Here is a 14,861-nt window from a genome sequence, read left to right as displayed (position 1 = left end):
TTTGTTTTTGGTTTTCTTTTCATCCCTTTTTCTCTATTCTTCAGACTGTAAGATCTCTATTGAACTAATATTCAGTTTTTCTCATTCTTTATTTCTGCTTTGTAGGGCCCTGCTAGTAAATTTTTGATTTGGTTATTGCACTTTTTTGTTTGTTTGTTTGTTTGTTTTTTGCGGTACGCGGGCCTCTCACTGTTGTGGCCTCTCCCGTTGCGGAGCACAGGCTCCGGATGCGCAGGCTCAGCGGCCAAGGCTCACGGGCCCAGCCGCTCCGTGGCACGTGGGATCCTCCCAGACTGGGGCACGAACCCGTGTCCCCTGCATCGGCAGGCAGACTCTCAACCACTGCGCCACCAAGGAAGCCCTGGTTATTGCACTTTTAATGTCAGAATTTCCATTTGATTATTATTTCCAATCATTTCTATATCTTATATTGGTATACATTATTTAATAAGATATTATCATTATACTTTCCTTTAATTATTGAAACATATTTCACTATAGTATTTGAACAGATTTATAATTATTGCTTTGAAGTGTTTGTCTGCTAAGTTCAACAATTGGGCCTCTTCGAAAACTGTTTCCATTGTGTGCTTTTTTGGTCCTTGATTCACACTTTCCTTTTTTCTTTGTAGGTCTCAATTTGTTGTTGTTGTTTGAAAACTGAAATTTTACTTTGTGTGTTTTAGCAACTCCATATAATGTTTCCCCTCACCCACACATGACAGAGGTTATTATTACTTTTTGCCTGGTTGTTTGCTTACTTGTTTAATGACCTTGCTGAACTAATTTTGCCAAATCTATTTCCCCTACAATTTGAAACTTTGATGTCCCTGCTCAGATTATAACCCTTGTTTTTATTTTGTTGCCTGGCTAGTTAGGCATTGGCCCTGTATCAGCATAAACAACTTATTCATCAAAGGCTATATTTAAACCCACTTAGCCAGATCAATTTTAACTTTTACCATTGGATGTACATGTGGTTTGAAGGTGGCTACCACAGTTTAGGGAGTTTATTTATTTGTTTGTCTGTTTGTTTATCTATCTATTTATTTATTTAACATATGTTCAGCTAGTGACTAGTCACTTAGAAATATCATCTTTGATTTCTCCTGAAAGGGCACAACGTTGAACATGCACACAGTTTTCCAGATTACCAGGGATGACTGTGATATAATTTTTATGTTTGGATTCCTGGGAGCTACACTTAGGTAAGAATAGGTTATTATAGAGTCATTGTTGGGTCAAAAGTTGTATTTCAGACTGTTGTTCCAGTGAAGCTCCATGCTGATGATTCTGTAGGAGGTTTGGGCAATGCTTTCAAAGAATAGTTCATCTTCTTGGTCACACTGGTCCAAAGTAGAGCACTTGCAGTAACCCTTCTCCAATATTGAGCTTGGGGAGGGAAGAGGGGTTAAGGGAGCAGGTAGAGGCTTCAACAACACAGTCTGTCACTGTTATTACTGAGTTTTAGCAGATTTATTGAACAAATATTTCTCAGTCTGTGTATGCCCTTAGGATACTTTTCATAAACTACAAAAAATTGTTTTCTTATCATTTTCACCAGTTAAATTGCTGTTTTACTGGGGAGAGGGTCCTACAAGCTTCCACTCCACCATTCTGGAAGTCCTAATCACTAATCAACTTTTAGTATAGAATCGGTCTCTGAATTTAGCTTCAGGGGACATCTATGAGCTCCATTTGAAGACATATGCACTGAATCCTTGCACACTTTTTTCCATTGTTAATTTATTGAACATGCTACAAGAAAACTCCAGGAGAACTGTATCAACCATGGCCATTGCTAACTTCTAAGAAGAGCCCAAACGAGTACTTCATTGAGTCAGTCATTAATTTCTTAAACTCCATGTAACAGGAGAAACCAAACCTTCCACCTAGAGACTGGTACATAAGTACCCTAAGGTGATTTGGTCTGAATTATTGATGACAAGGGTATTCCTTTTGTCATAGTGACAAAGCTATCAATCAAATTAGTCGTTTGAAGAAGTAATAGTGTTGGGGAAAGGAAGAAAAGACAGATCATTTGAACTTAGTTTCTAATCTGAAAGATACTAAACTACTTTTTTACTGAGTCATTTTCCCACTTCGTGATGCCTGCAGTACCCCTAGTTCTTTATAGTGTAATCCAGAGTACAAGACAACACTACTTCTGAAATTACATCCTAATGTATCATTGCAATAAATACCTATTAACAAAGGCAATCTGTGTGTGTCTCTTTCTTAGAACCTTAAAGAGCCAGGCTATATATCTTGCATTTTCTACAGAGAATTATCCCCAAATATCTACATTCGTTTACACAAAATGAAGTTTCCATTCTAACCACAAATGAATTTGTTTTGTTCATATTGTATAGCTAACTTATGTTTCCCTGACTCTCGCTTTTGTGGGGTTTTCTGTTTAATAGGAAATCCAATTTTTATGTAAATATAAACATAGTATAATTACCACAAACTAGTGAGCATAACAATGAACTGGTGAAGTTTCTGGAGTAAAAGGAACCCATGATTTATGAGTGTCTCTCAGGTATGATTGATACAGACTGTTTTAACCATTTCCACCTAACATAATGTTAATGTTTTCACTTTCTAATCATCCAATTTGATGCATGTCAATGAAAAAAAGTTGCTTTGGGGGCTTCCCTGGTGCCGCAGTGGTTGAGAGTCCGCCTGCCGATGCGAGGGATGCGGGTTTGTGCCCCGGTCCGGGAAGATCCCACATGCCGCGGAGCAGCTAGGCCCGTGAGCCATGGCCGTTGAACCTGTGCATCCGGAGCCTGTGCTCCGCAGCGGGAGAGGCCACAGCAGTGAGAGACCCGTATACCGCAAAAAAAAAAAAAAAGAAAAGTTGCTTTGGGAGGGAATGTATCACAAATTAATTTCCCTTCTTTTTCAAACTTATTAAAGACAAGAAGCTACAAACGTCATTATTTAAAATACTTGCCTTTAAAATATTCCCAGCAGATGTTTATGTAGAGGAAATGCTGGATCTCTCTTGGCAAGACAGAGAAGTGACATTTCTTGAGGGTTCTAGTTGAAAAATTTGTCTTTGGCATCATGTCTTTAAACACCTGCAAAAACAAAATAATCTTTATTATCCTGCTAACTTGGAGAAAAGCAAAGTACACAGTCCCCTAACCTTTGAAACACTTTGATGGAGTGACAAATAAAAAATTTCCAACATTATTTTTCCTTCAGTAGAATTTCTCTGTGACTTCTGAATGCCAGTCAGAGAACTCTCTTCTTTAAACATTAATAACTTACTTGATTATGAGAAAAAAGCTAGCAAACACAAACCTAAAATTTGTTTCCTCTCTAAGTTCTGATTTTCTACTTTTTTCCCTCTATGCATACTATAATTTTGAGTCCAACACCCATTGGAAGATTAAAATACAGTGAAAAAAATTCTACTACACTAGTTGAGGGAAACATGTGCCATATTTTCTAATACTCAGGGTGTAATTTTGTTTTCATTTGAATTTTTTCTTCATTCCTTGTAACTTCAAAGACTTTGTTTTTCTTTTTTTAAAGCAATATCAATAAATAGTAAATCCAGCTTCTGAGAACTCAGCTGAGTTAATTGAGTGCTAACTAAACAAGAACTAGGCACAGTGGTCAAAGCTCAAAATGATTTTTTGCTTCTTATAAAATAATCTTTTAAACAAATAATCCCATCTATCAAGAAATTCTTTTCTATTTGTTTTTATTATTTTTCCCTTTCTGGTGTTATATTCAAAGTTTGTCAAGGTTTCACTCTACACTGTCCCCTTTCTCCTATATTTTTCCCTCCATGACTTCCTCTAGGAAGAGTTTTCTGGACTGACATCCACTAGTGGAATAATTCCCAACTCTGCAGTTTGACCCAAGGACTTCAAGGTTCTTCTTAGGTAAGGTAAGGTGAGATCCAAGGTTTCTTTATGAAAACTTGAATTTTCCTACACTTTTAAAGTCTTCCTATAGTCATAAAGTCTGAATCAATTGCAAGGAACTATAAGCAGAGTAAACTTTACTAGAACTCATAAATAGATAGTATAAGGTTTAGTATGTGAATCCCTTTACTAACTATCCTATTTAATTCTATGTTTGGCATCAAAAGACAGAAGATAAATGCTTCATTTGTTTAATTGAAGTGTGTGTCAAAGTAAAATTTCTAAATTTTTGATTCATTATCTCAATGGGCAATATTAATAGTAAAACAATTTTTTCAGTGCTTTCATTTAGAAATCTGTATCTGTCTGTCTGTGTCCGCATCTGTGTTTAACTTATAAAGCTAATGGAAAAGACACTACATTAAATTTAGAAAATAGAGAAAAGATAAAGAATAAATTTTTCTTCTCTCATCAACCAGAGGTAACTTCTGTTAATAGGTTAACATGCCTCTATCTAACGTTTCAAAGCATATATAAATAAAACAGTATCATGATCTCAATTTTGCATTATATACATATGAAAAATCAAGATCATGATGGCTCTTTATTTAAAACTATATTAGGATAATTTTTTTGTATCAGAAAAATATTCCTTAAAAAGATCTGTCTTTCTTTGTTACATGAAACTAATCATACTTTTCTACGTGTAAATTGCTAACAATATTTTGCTCTTATAAGATTGACACCATAATAAACATTCTATGTACAAAGTTTGTAAACATACTGCTTATCTCTAGAAGGTAGATTTATAGAAATGAAATTAATAAATGAAAATGCATATATATTCTTGACTCTTGACAATAGTTTGACAAATTGCTTTCAAGATATTTCTGATATTTACACTTTCACCTATAGAGAATGACACAATTCATCAGAACCAAATCTGGCCAAATTTAATTGAATAGTTTTATTAATTGTTAGGACAAAAAACAAACCCCAATATTGCACTATTCTTTTTTGTTTTAAAGATTTTATTTATTATTTATTTATTTTATTTATTTATTTTTGGTTGCTTTGGGTCTTAGTTGAAGCATATGGGATCTTCATTGAGGCATATGCTATCTTTCATTGCAGCACGCAGGCTTCGCTCTAGTTGTGGCATGCGGGTTTTCTCTTCTCTAGTTGTGGCACGCAGGCTCCAGGGCATGTGAGCCCTGTATTTGTGGCACTCAGGCTCTCTAGTTAAGGTGCACAAGCTCAGTAGTTGTGGCGCATGGGCTTAGTTGCCCCGTGGCATGTGGGATCTTAGTTCCCTGACCGGGGATCCAACCCACATCCATCCACTGCATTGTAAGGCAGATTCTTTAGCCCTGGACCACCAGGGAAGTCCTCTTAAATTTTCTCTTTATTGTTAGGGTGAAAGTATCTTCATTCAATGTTTGCGTATTGAAGAGTTATGGCCTTGCCTATGTAAATTTTTGTTAAAATTTTTTGTATATTTAAATGGAATGGTGAATGTCTTACTCATTGGTTTTTAAGTCTTTAAGCATAAATGGTAATAATTCTTTGTCTTTTTTTTTCAATACAAGAAAACTTAAATTTGTTTGCTTTAATTTCTTAAAACTACTAAGACAAAGCACTAGCTTGTATTTTTATTTACAGCATACTCCATACTGCTAGGTAATCTATCCCAAATCCAAAAAATGAAGCTGTCCAAAATCAAAGGTTCTGCAAAATCATGATTTAACAGTGTGCTCAGCTTGTTTTCAAGCTAAAATGAAGCCTGAAAGGATAAAAGCATTGTAACTCCCAGAATAAGGGAACTCTGCAAGCCCAATAATATCCAAGAGCATTTATGAAAAGAGGAAAAAATAAAAAGACTTGCATACATACACAATAGTGATTTCTTCAGCCCAATACAAATGGCAGCAAATTGCTACTTAAAGATGAAACAGATAAGCCAATTTTTTTTTGAAGGATGTAGATCTAGAGCCAATCATATCTTGCCAGTATCATTTTCAAGCCCTCACTTGTCTATTTCCACTGTTGCCCATAACTATCCTGATAAAATTCCTGGTTGTCATTATTGTAACCATAGCTACCAGAATAGTCACCACTTTGCTGAAGCGGCTGTTGAGCGATGGGTTGGGAACCCCAGTTCTGTTGGTTGTTGGTCTGACGACACTTGGAATCAGGTTGGTTGTACCCATCTGCCTTTCTCTTGCCTTCTACATTGCCCCCACGGTTGCCCCGAGATCCATGGGAACCACGGCATCTCTGCTGTTGTGCAGGACCACCTCTGCCACCCCTAGAGCCTCTTGGTGGTCCCAAAGGTGGTCCCCTTTGTGAATAGCCAGCTCTACCTCTTGGAGGTGGTGCTCTCCGCCCCCTTGGTCGTGGTGGAGCACCTCGTCCTCCCCTTCCTCCTCCTCTTCCTCTTACTACACAGCCATGATCATAGCCGTCGTAGGGATCTTCATAGCCTCCACGATAGTCGTGATAATCATAACCATAGTAATCATCATAGTAATCTTCATAGCCATAGTAATCTGGAGGGTAGCCATATCCACCTGTCCCCCCACCATGACCCCGACCTCTAATTGGAGGTGGCATACAAGGAGGAGGGTGATAGTAATAAGCTTCATAACGCAGTGCTTCTGGAGGCTTGTCTAGCAGCTTGGCGCTCTTTCCTTTTCTTGTCCGGTGGCTTGGCTAAGACTCAATTTCTTCCCCTTCTATTTCTTTGCCATTCATTTCATCCATGGCCTTAACAGCTGCTCCTCTGTCTTCGAAATGAACAAATGCATAATCTTTCAACTTCTTCACTCTTTCAAGTTTTCCGAATTCAGAAAACGACTTTTCCAATATTTCTTCTGTCACTGTAGTAGCCAAGTTTCTCAAAAATAAAACTTTCACCTTAGCCATGACTTCTGGATCTGGTTCTTCCACAGGGTCAGCCCATTAAACTGTAACTACATTTCCCCATACTTTTACTTTTCCACTCATCAGCCGGCGTCTGGCTTGTGCTGCTGGCTTGTGATCCTCATACTCAAGGAAGCAGAACCCCCGATTCTTTTTGTCATCGGGTTGATGATAGAGAATAACGTCCACCAAACCCTCTGTAACTTTACTGAATTCTTCCAGAATGTTTTCTTTAGTCCTATTCTTCAGAATTGATCCAACAAAAAGCCTGTTGTTTGCCACAGAAATGCACGCCCCAAGGTGTTTACCAGGGCGAATTTCATAGCTGTCACACAGTTTAACAGCTTCCTGTGCAGCTTCCTTTCCACAGAAGGTGATAAATGCATACCCTCTGTTCTGACCAGACAGTGGATTCATCATCGTAAGATGTAGATCCCAAATGGGACCAGCCTTTTCAAAAAGGGGCACCAACTCATCCTCATATAAATCTCTTGGTATTTTACCTACAAAGACTTCTGTTCCAATTCCAGGTTGCATGCCAGAGTACACACTGTCTGGTGGAGGACCACGGTACTTCCTCTGTCCTGTGGTTACATCCAGGGTATAACCAGTCCTCTCAAGCAAGGCCTGGATCTTTGCTTCATTGGGTCCCTTTGTAGACTCTTTCACCTTGCTCCCCTGTTTCTCCCTTTGCCTGTAGGTCTTCATAACTCCACATAAAAATGAACTTTTGTTCTGAACATGTGATAAGTCACTTTCCTTGAACTGCTGTAGTACAGACAGAGCTCCTTCTTCATTAAATTTCCTGAGAGCATCAATGGCACTTTCATGAAGATCGACATAAGCTACCAATCCTGTCTGAAATATTTCATCAAGTCTTTCTGCCACCTTCTGTGGGAGGCCTGCATTCATCAGTGTCTTGTAGTGTTCTGTGTGAGTTACACTGGAAGTATCCATTGGTTCTTCCTTTTCTTTTAACTGTACCGCATTACCATTCACCTGATTAGCCATTTTATTATGCTGCGGGGCAGAGCTGGGGCCGGTGGCTGGGCCTGTGAGAATCAGTGCGAGGCACTTTGAAAACGACTAGAAATGGCACGCGCGCCACCCCTTTCCCCCATCATGGACAGAGATTCGATCTCCTCTTTGTCTTTTTAATTTGTTGTAAATACATTTCCAATTTTTTTTTTTTTTTTTTCTTCTTGCGGTACGCGGGCCTCTCACTGCTGTGGCCTCTCCCACTGCGGAGCACAGGCTCCGGACGCGCAGGCTCGGCGGCCATGGCTCATGGGCCCAGCTGCTCTGCGGCATGTGGGATCTTCCCGGACTGGGCATGAACCCGTGTCCCCTGCATCGGCAGGCGGACTCTCAACCACTGCGCCACCAGGGAAGCCCTCCAATTTTTTTTTATTTTTAGCTTTTCCTTAGGGTTACATGAAGTATAAAAATCTTATATATTGATATCTATCTGTACTTTTCCCATTACTTTTATACCTTAGCAATTCCTTCTCCATTCTGGGATTAAGTAACATAATTGCATAATTGTCCTGAGTTTAATGGAAAAATTATTTTATGCATGACTGTAATACAAATATTTAACTTACTTTTTAAAAAAAGTAGTTGATTTTCACATGATGATTTATTGAACCATTGATCACTTTCCATGTCTTTGAAATGCTTTCATTATCATATTGTTGGTTGAAACACAAACACACTGAAAAACATTTACTTTAGAATCATAAATGTTTTTTCTTTAATAATTCCATAAGTATATCCCCAAGTAACTTCCTTTTTTAATTATTGTAGCTTTATGTTTTAATATAATTATCAAGTAAGTACGCCTTGACTAATGCATATTTTCAAGTATGTCTTACTATTCTCATCTATTTATTCTTCTAGATTAATCTTAGAATAATTATACAAGTTTTAGAGCATTTCATTGGAATTTGTACTAACCATATAAACTAATTTGAAGGAATTGCTATCTCTTCCAGTCATTATACACCTTCCAGGAACAAAGGGACACAGGAATATTAATATATGCATATGTATTTATATATTTTATACAAAATTTATTGAGTGCTTCTTTTACCTTCCTCTGTAAGTTTCTGTGGTTTAATCATAAGTTTACATATATTTCTACTTATGCTGGTTCAAAGAATTTAATGTGTTTTGGACTGCTGTGGAATCATATTCTTTTCTTTATTAATAGGTTTAATAGGTTCTGGATTCTTATTGATAACTTATAGGAAAGCTATTGATTTTTCTGTACTTATCAGCTATTCTGTCATTTTGTAAAATGCCATTAGTTCTCAATATGTCAGTGATTTCCATGGAATTACTAGGTATATTATCACATTATTTTCAAATGACAGAGTTTTTTTGTCTCATTCTACCTGATAAATATTATCTCCATTTAATGGATTAATACATTGACTAGAAGTTACAAAAATATTGAACAATTAACAAATGGTAGGTATTGTAGTCATGTTTCTGTCTCTAATAGGAATTGTTAAAAATTTTTCTCCATTTATTATTTAACTATAACTGGAATTTTTATCATTTTTTGTTAAGAGAGCAATATTTTTCTTAGTTTACTGGGTCCTGAATACTGATTTTGCTTGTTTGTATATTGATTTTTGTTTTTTGTTTAATTACTCAGCCATAAAAAGAAACAAAATTGAAGTATTTGTAGTGAGGTGGATGGACCTAGAATCTGTCACACAGAGTGAAGTAAGTCAGAAACAAACAAATACCATAGGCTAACATATATATATATATATATGGAATCTAAAAAAAAAAAAATGGTTCTGAAGAACTTAGGGGCAGGACAGGAATAAAGACACAGATGTAGAGAATGGATTTGAGGACACGGGGAAGGGGAAGGGTAAGCTGGGATGAAGTGAGAGAGTGACATGGACATATATACACTACCAAATGTAAAATCCATAGCTAGTGGGAAGCAGCCACATAGCACAGGGAGATCAGCTTGGTGCTTTGTGACCACCTAGAGGGGTAGGATAGGGAGGGTGGGAGGGAGATGCAAGAGGGAGGAGATATGGGGATATATGTATATGTAAGGCTGATTCACTTTGTTATAAAGCAGAAACTAACACACCATCGTAGAGCAATTATACTCTAATAAAGATGTCTAAAAAAGTAAATGTAATAAAAAGAAAACAAAATACAATAGAAAGATGAATAAATATTCAAACAATTAAAATAAATGGATGGGTTTGGCTTCTGAGATACTGGTAGCTTTTGTTTGTTCTTTAGGTGTATTTGTGTTTCCTAATATGAAACCTCCTATATATTCCTGGGGTACACACTATTTGGGAGTCAAGGATGATTATTTTAAGATATTATTATTTAATAGATTTAGAGTTTGACAAGTCTGTGGGAACATCTCACCCTGCCACTTGTTAGCTTTGTAACCCTGAATAATTTATTTAACTTTTCTAAGCCTTAGTTCTGTCATTGATAAAGTGGGACTTTTAAAGCTGCAAGGATTACCTGAGATGATGCTTCTTAGCCCAGTGCCTAATGTATAACAATTGCACAATAAATAATGTAATAATGGTAGTGGTAATAGTTGCGGAATTAGTATTTTTCTTAGAACTTTTGTGGCTAAGATACAAGAATGCATGGTTTTTTGTGTGTATGTGTGTGTCATCTCCCTCAGGTTTTGATAGCAGGATTGGGCTAGCTTCAGAAAAAGGATGTGCAGCATTTTGAATTTTTCCTTATCTAGTATGGAATAACTTATTTTTAAATTTATATTATTGAAGTATAGTTGATTTACAATGCTGTGTTAATTTCTGCTGTACAGCAAAGTGATTCAGTTTACATATATATATATATATATATATATATACACATTCTTTTTCATATTCTTTTCCATTATGGTTTATCACAGGATATTTAATACAGTTCCCTGTGCTATACAGTAGGATCTTGTTGTTTATCCATTACATATATATAATAGTTTTCATCTACTAATCCCAATCTCCAAACTCCCAGTCCATCCCTTCCCTACCACACCCCCCCCCCCGACAATCATAAGTCTGTTCTCTATGTCTATGAGTCAGTTTCTGTTTTGTAGATAATTTATTTGTGTCATATTTTAGAGTCCAGATATAAGTGATATCATATGGTATTTGTCTTTCTTTTTCTGACTTACTTCATTTAGTATGATAATCTCTATCTCCTTCCATGTTGCTGCAAATGGCATTATTTCATTCTTTTTTTTTTTTTTTTTTTTTAACATCTTTATTGGGGTATAATTGCTTTACAATGGTGTGTTAGTTTCTGCTTTATAACAAAGTGAATCAGTCATACATAAACATATGTTCCCATATGTCTTCCCTGTTGCGTCTCCCTCCCTCCCACCCTCCCCATCCCACCCCTCCAGGCTGTCACAAAGCACCGAGCCAATATCCCTGTGCCATGCGGCTGCTTCCCACTAGCTATCTACCTTACTGCGTTTGTTACTGTGTATATGCCCATGACTCTCTCTCGCCCTGTCACAGCTCACCCTTCCCCCTCCCCATAACCTCAAGTCCGTTCTCTAAGAGGTCTGCGTCTTTATTCCTGCTTTACCCCTAGGTTCTTCATGACATTTTTTTCTTAAATTCCATATATATGTGTTAGCATACTGTATTTGTCTTTTTCTTTCTGACTTAATTCACTCTGTATGACAGACTCTAGGTCTATCTACCTCATTACAAATAGCTCAATTTCGTTTCTTTTTATGGCTGAGTAATATTCCATTGTATATATGTGCCACATCTTCTTTATCCATTCATCCGATGACGGGCACTTAGGTTGTTTCCCATTCTTTTTTTAATGGCTGAGTAATATTTCATTGTATATATGTACCACATTTTCTTTATCCATTCATCTTTCGATGGACAGTTAGGTTGTTTCCATGTCTTGGTTATTGTAAATAGTGCTGCAATGAACATTGGGGTGCTTGTATCTTTTTGAATTATAGTTTTTTCCAAATATATGCCCAGGAGTGGGATTGCTGGATCATATGGCAACTCTATTTTTAGTTTTTTTTGAGGAACCTCCATACTGTTTTCCATAGTGGTTGCACCAATTTACATTCCCATAGTATGGAATAACTTACATGGTATGGAAATTATAGATTCCATGGAAGCTTGACAGAACTCACTGGTTCTGTCAAGAATCATGGTTCCAGGACTTGATTTAGGTAATATTTATTTTTAAAAAAATTTTTAATGCTTATCTTCCATCCATCAATGCTGATCAAATTTTTCTTGTGATGGCATCTCTTTGGTTCTGCCTCTTCTGCCTCGCTTTTCCCTATCTAAGGACACTTCTGATTACATTGGGCCCAGGCAGAAAAACCAGGATAATTTTTTCTTTTTTTTTTCAGGATAATCTTATTTTTAGGTCAGCTGATTAGCAACCATAATTCCATCTGCTACCTTAATTCCCTTTTGCAATGTTATAAAACATATTCACAGGTTCTGGAGAGTAGGGTGTGGACATCTTTGGAGAACTTAGGAGGACATTATTCTGCCTACTCCACACAGGAAGAGTCAAGTATTCAAAAGGCAGCTGTTGAACACAGGAAGAACATGCAGAAGGATTACATGTGAAATAAGTCTAAGAATAAGCAGGAGCTTCTGAGATAAAGAAGGCATGGAAGAATATTTCTAACAAAGGGAAAATTATATGCAAAAGAATGAAGCAAAGTGAAGACAGCGAGTATGATTACTTGACTGAGCACTGAATGATTACACAGCTCTGAAATATTGTTTCTCTAGTAGCAAGTTTCTCCAGAATTAAGCCTGTGAACATGTAGATTTTATCCTTGGTACTGCTTAGACTCCTGTGTTGCATTCCATTCCCTTTCTTTCTGCCACATGAGAACTTCTCAATTAGTGTTACAAGAGGACAGGCCCTGGGGTCTCATGTTGTTGAAAATAAGGCCATACAGGAAAAGGCTTGAGATTGCATTTACATACAGACCTTTGGGGGTTTCTGTCACCTTGACCGTGGCTACGGTGTGTATATTCTTGTCACATGTCCACACTATGCAAAGGCAGTGATGACAGAAAATAACAAGTATGAGAGGAAGTCACTGAGGTGGCAATAAAAAGACACACACACACACACACAAATGTATACAGATATCTAATAAAGCTTATGGCAAAGCAAATATAATCTGCTGCAAGACTTTCAAGTCCATGTGACACCTGTGTGTTTCACTGCCACCTAAGTGCATTAGGAAACTCAAACTGCGAACTCTACTGTACACATAATCCTAAACTTGATTTGTAAGATTATAATACTCATCAGCACTCTTACATTAAGAAATTCTGAAAATTAAGAGCAAACAGACAATGTAAAAACTATGTGAAAATTTAAACAAGAAATGCTTTTATTGGTTGCATTAGTTACAGTGCCTGATGGAAGCAAAGCTATCTGTGTCATATATATATATATATATATATATATATATATATATATATATATATATATACCTGAAACAAAAATGAAATGGTACTAGGGAGGTAGGGCTGGGCCCCTGGGAATCAACATTTTGGTTAACTCAGATGTGTCCTGGGGGTTTGCTCTTTGTTTTCTTATGACCATGAATTTTCTATGTTAATTGAGCCTTGAGTTCTATTGTACTTGAATCCAGTTTTCATGATGACTCATCACCATCCTTCACCTACCTAAGTCTGTTCTAACTCCCTATCCATGCCAAAGCCAAAATGTCCACCATGTGGTAAGGGGATTTTAAACAGTTTTTCCAAGTATTTTATATGGGAATCCCCTATGAATAAAATAAAGAGTTTATTCTTAATTAATCTGTGCTGTTAAACGTTGCCTCTCGCACATGACACAGCTCTGAGACTGACTCCACAGATCTATGAATGTACAGAAGATAAAACTAAGACAAATATCTCCATCACCATCATTTCTGCTCCTTGTGTGGGGCTGGCAATAAGCCCCTACATAGCTCCAGCATGTGGGACTCCAGTTCAACTAAGTGTCAAGAGCCCAGATAAAATAAAACTTCCTGGCATTGAATTGACCTTCTACCATATTCCCAGTTATTTTGTAATCAACCATGTTTAACCATCCATTTAGCCACCTGAAGGACTTAAAAATACTTATGTCCATGTTAAAGTCATGTCATTGTAGATTCACCCAAAAAGTAGACGTTTGTCATGTTAAACTTTCTTTTGGAAAATTTCCATGTAAAGACATTGAAAAAATTAATAAACTAACCCAGCTTTCCTTTTCACTTGCTCTAGCCTTCCTTTTTCTCGTTTTCCCTCTTGGCCCCATTGTCAAATGTCTACTGTGTCCCAGGCACTGTGGTGTGCGCTAAGGATCTACACAAAGACTGATGACATACAGAACGTTATTGTCAGGGTTCTGCGCTTTGAATTTTTATGATGCAGAATCTCGAGACCTAAGAAAGCAAAGAACCAAAAACACTGTGGAGAGGTGAGGAAATCACTTAGGACAGTAAGACGTAAAGTTATGATAGTTTGCCAGAGGAGAAATACAGAGAAAAAGGAATTATGTTTGATGGAGAACGTGAAAAAAAAAAAGGAAGAAAATTTTGGAGCAAAGAGGTGCTAGAGTTAACTCTGGAGTCTAAAGCACATCAATAGTTGAGGAAAGGGGATTTTTAAAAGTGTTTCCAAGTACTTCATATGTGGATCCCTTGTGAATGAAATAAGGAGTTTCTTTTTCATTAATTTGTACTTTTAAACTTTGCCTCTTGTACATGACTTTATAGGTCTATAGAAGATATAACTAAAGTAAAAGTATCTGGATGGTCTATGACATATGCTATCTATTATACTTTAAAAGTCTTTTTGAACAAATAAAGCAACAGCAAATAATATCACTTATCATCATGAATTGCTTGAAATATTTGTAGGGTCTAACTTTACTTATTTTTAACAAAATGCTTATAAATTTTGTTTGCCCTGTTGAACCTAATATGGACAAAGGTATTTTTGAGATTTATTCCTCCCAACTTTGTGTGTGTGTGTGTGTGTG

General features: G+C 36.8%; 1 pseudogene; it reads right to left on the bottom strand.

The window, feature by feature from the left end:
• Positions 1 to 5,463: 5,463 nt before the first annotated feature.
• On the bottom strand, positions 5,464 to 7,842 carry LOC117311232 (heterogeneous nuclear ribonucleoprotein R pseudogene; annotated as a pseudogene).
• Between the last annotated feature and the right edge of the window lie 7,019 nt (positions 7,843 to 14,861).

This window comes from Tursiops truncatus, chromosome 2 (assembly GCF_011762595.2).
Source record: "Tursiops truncatus isolate mTurTru1 chromosome 2, mTurTru1.mat.Y, whole genome shotgun sequence".
Taxonomy (NCBI): Eukaryota; Metazoa; Chordata; class Mammalia; order Artiodactyla; family Delphinidae; genus Tursiops; species Tursiops truncatus.
The sequence above is the reverse complement of the archived record's forward strand: the minus strand, read 5'-3'. Positions and strand labels throughout refer to the sequence as shown.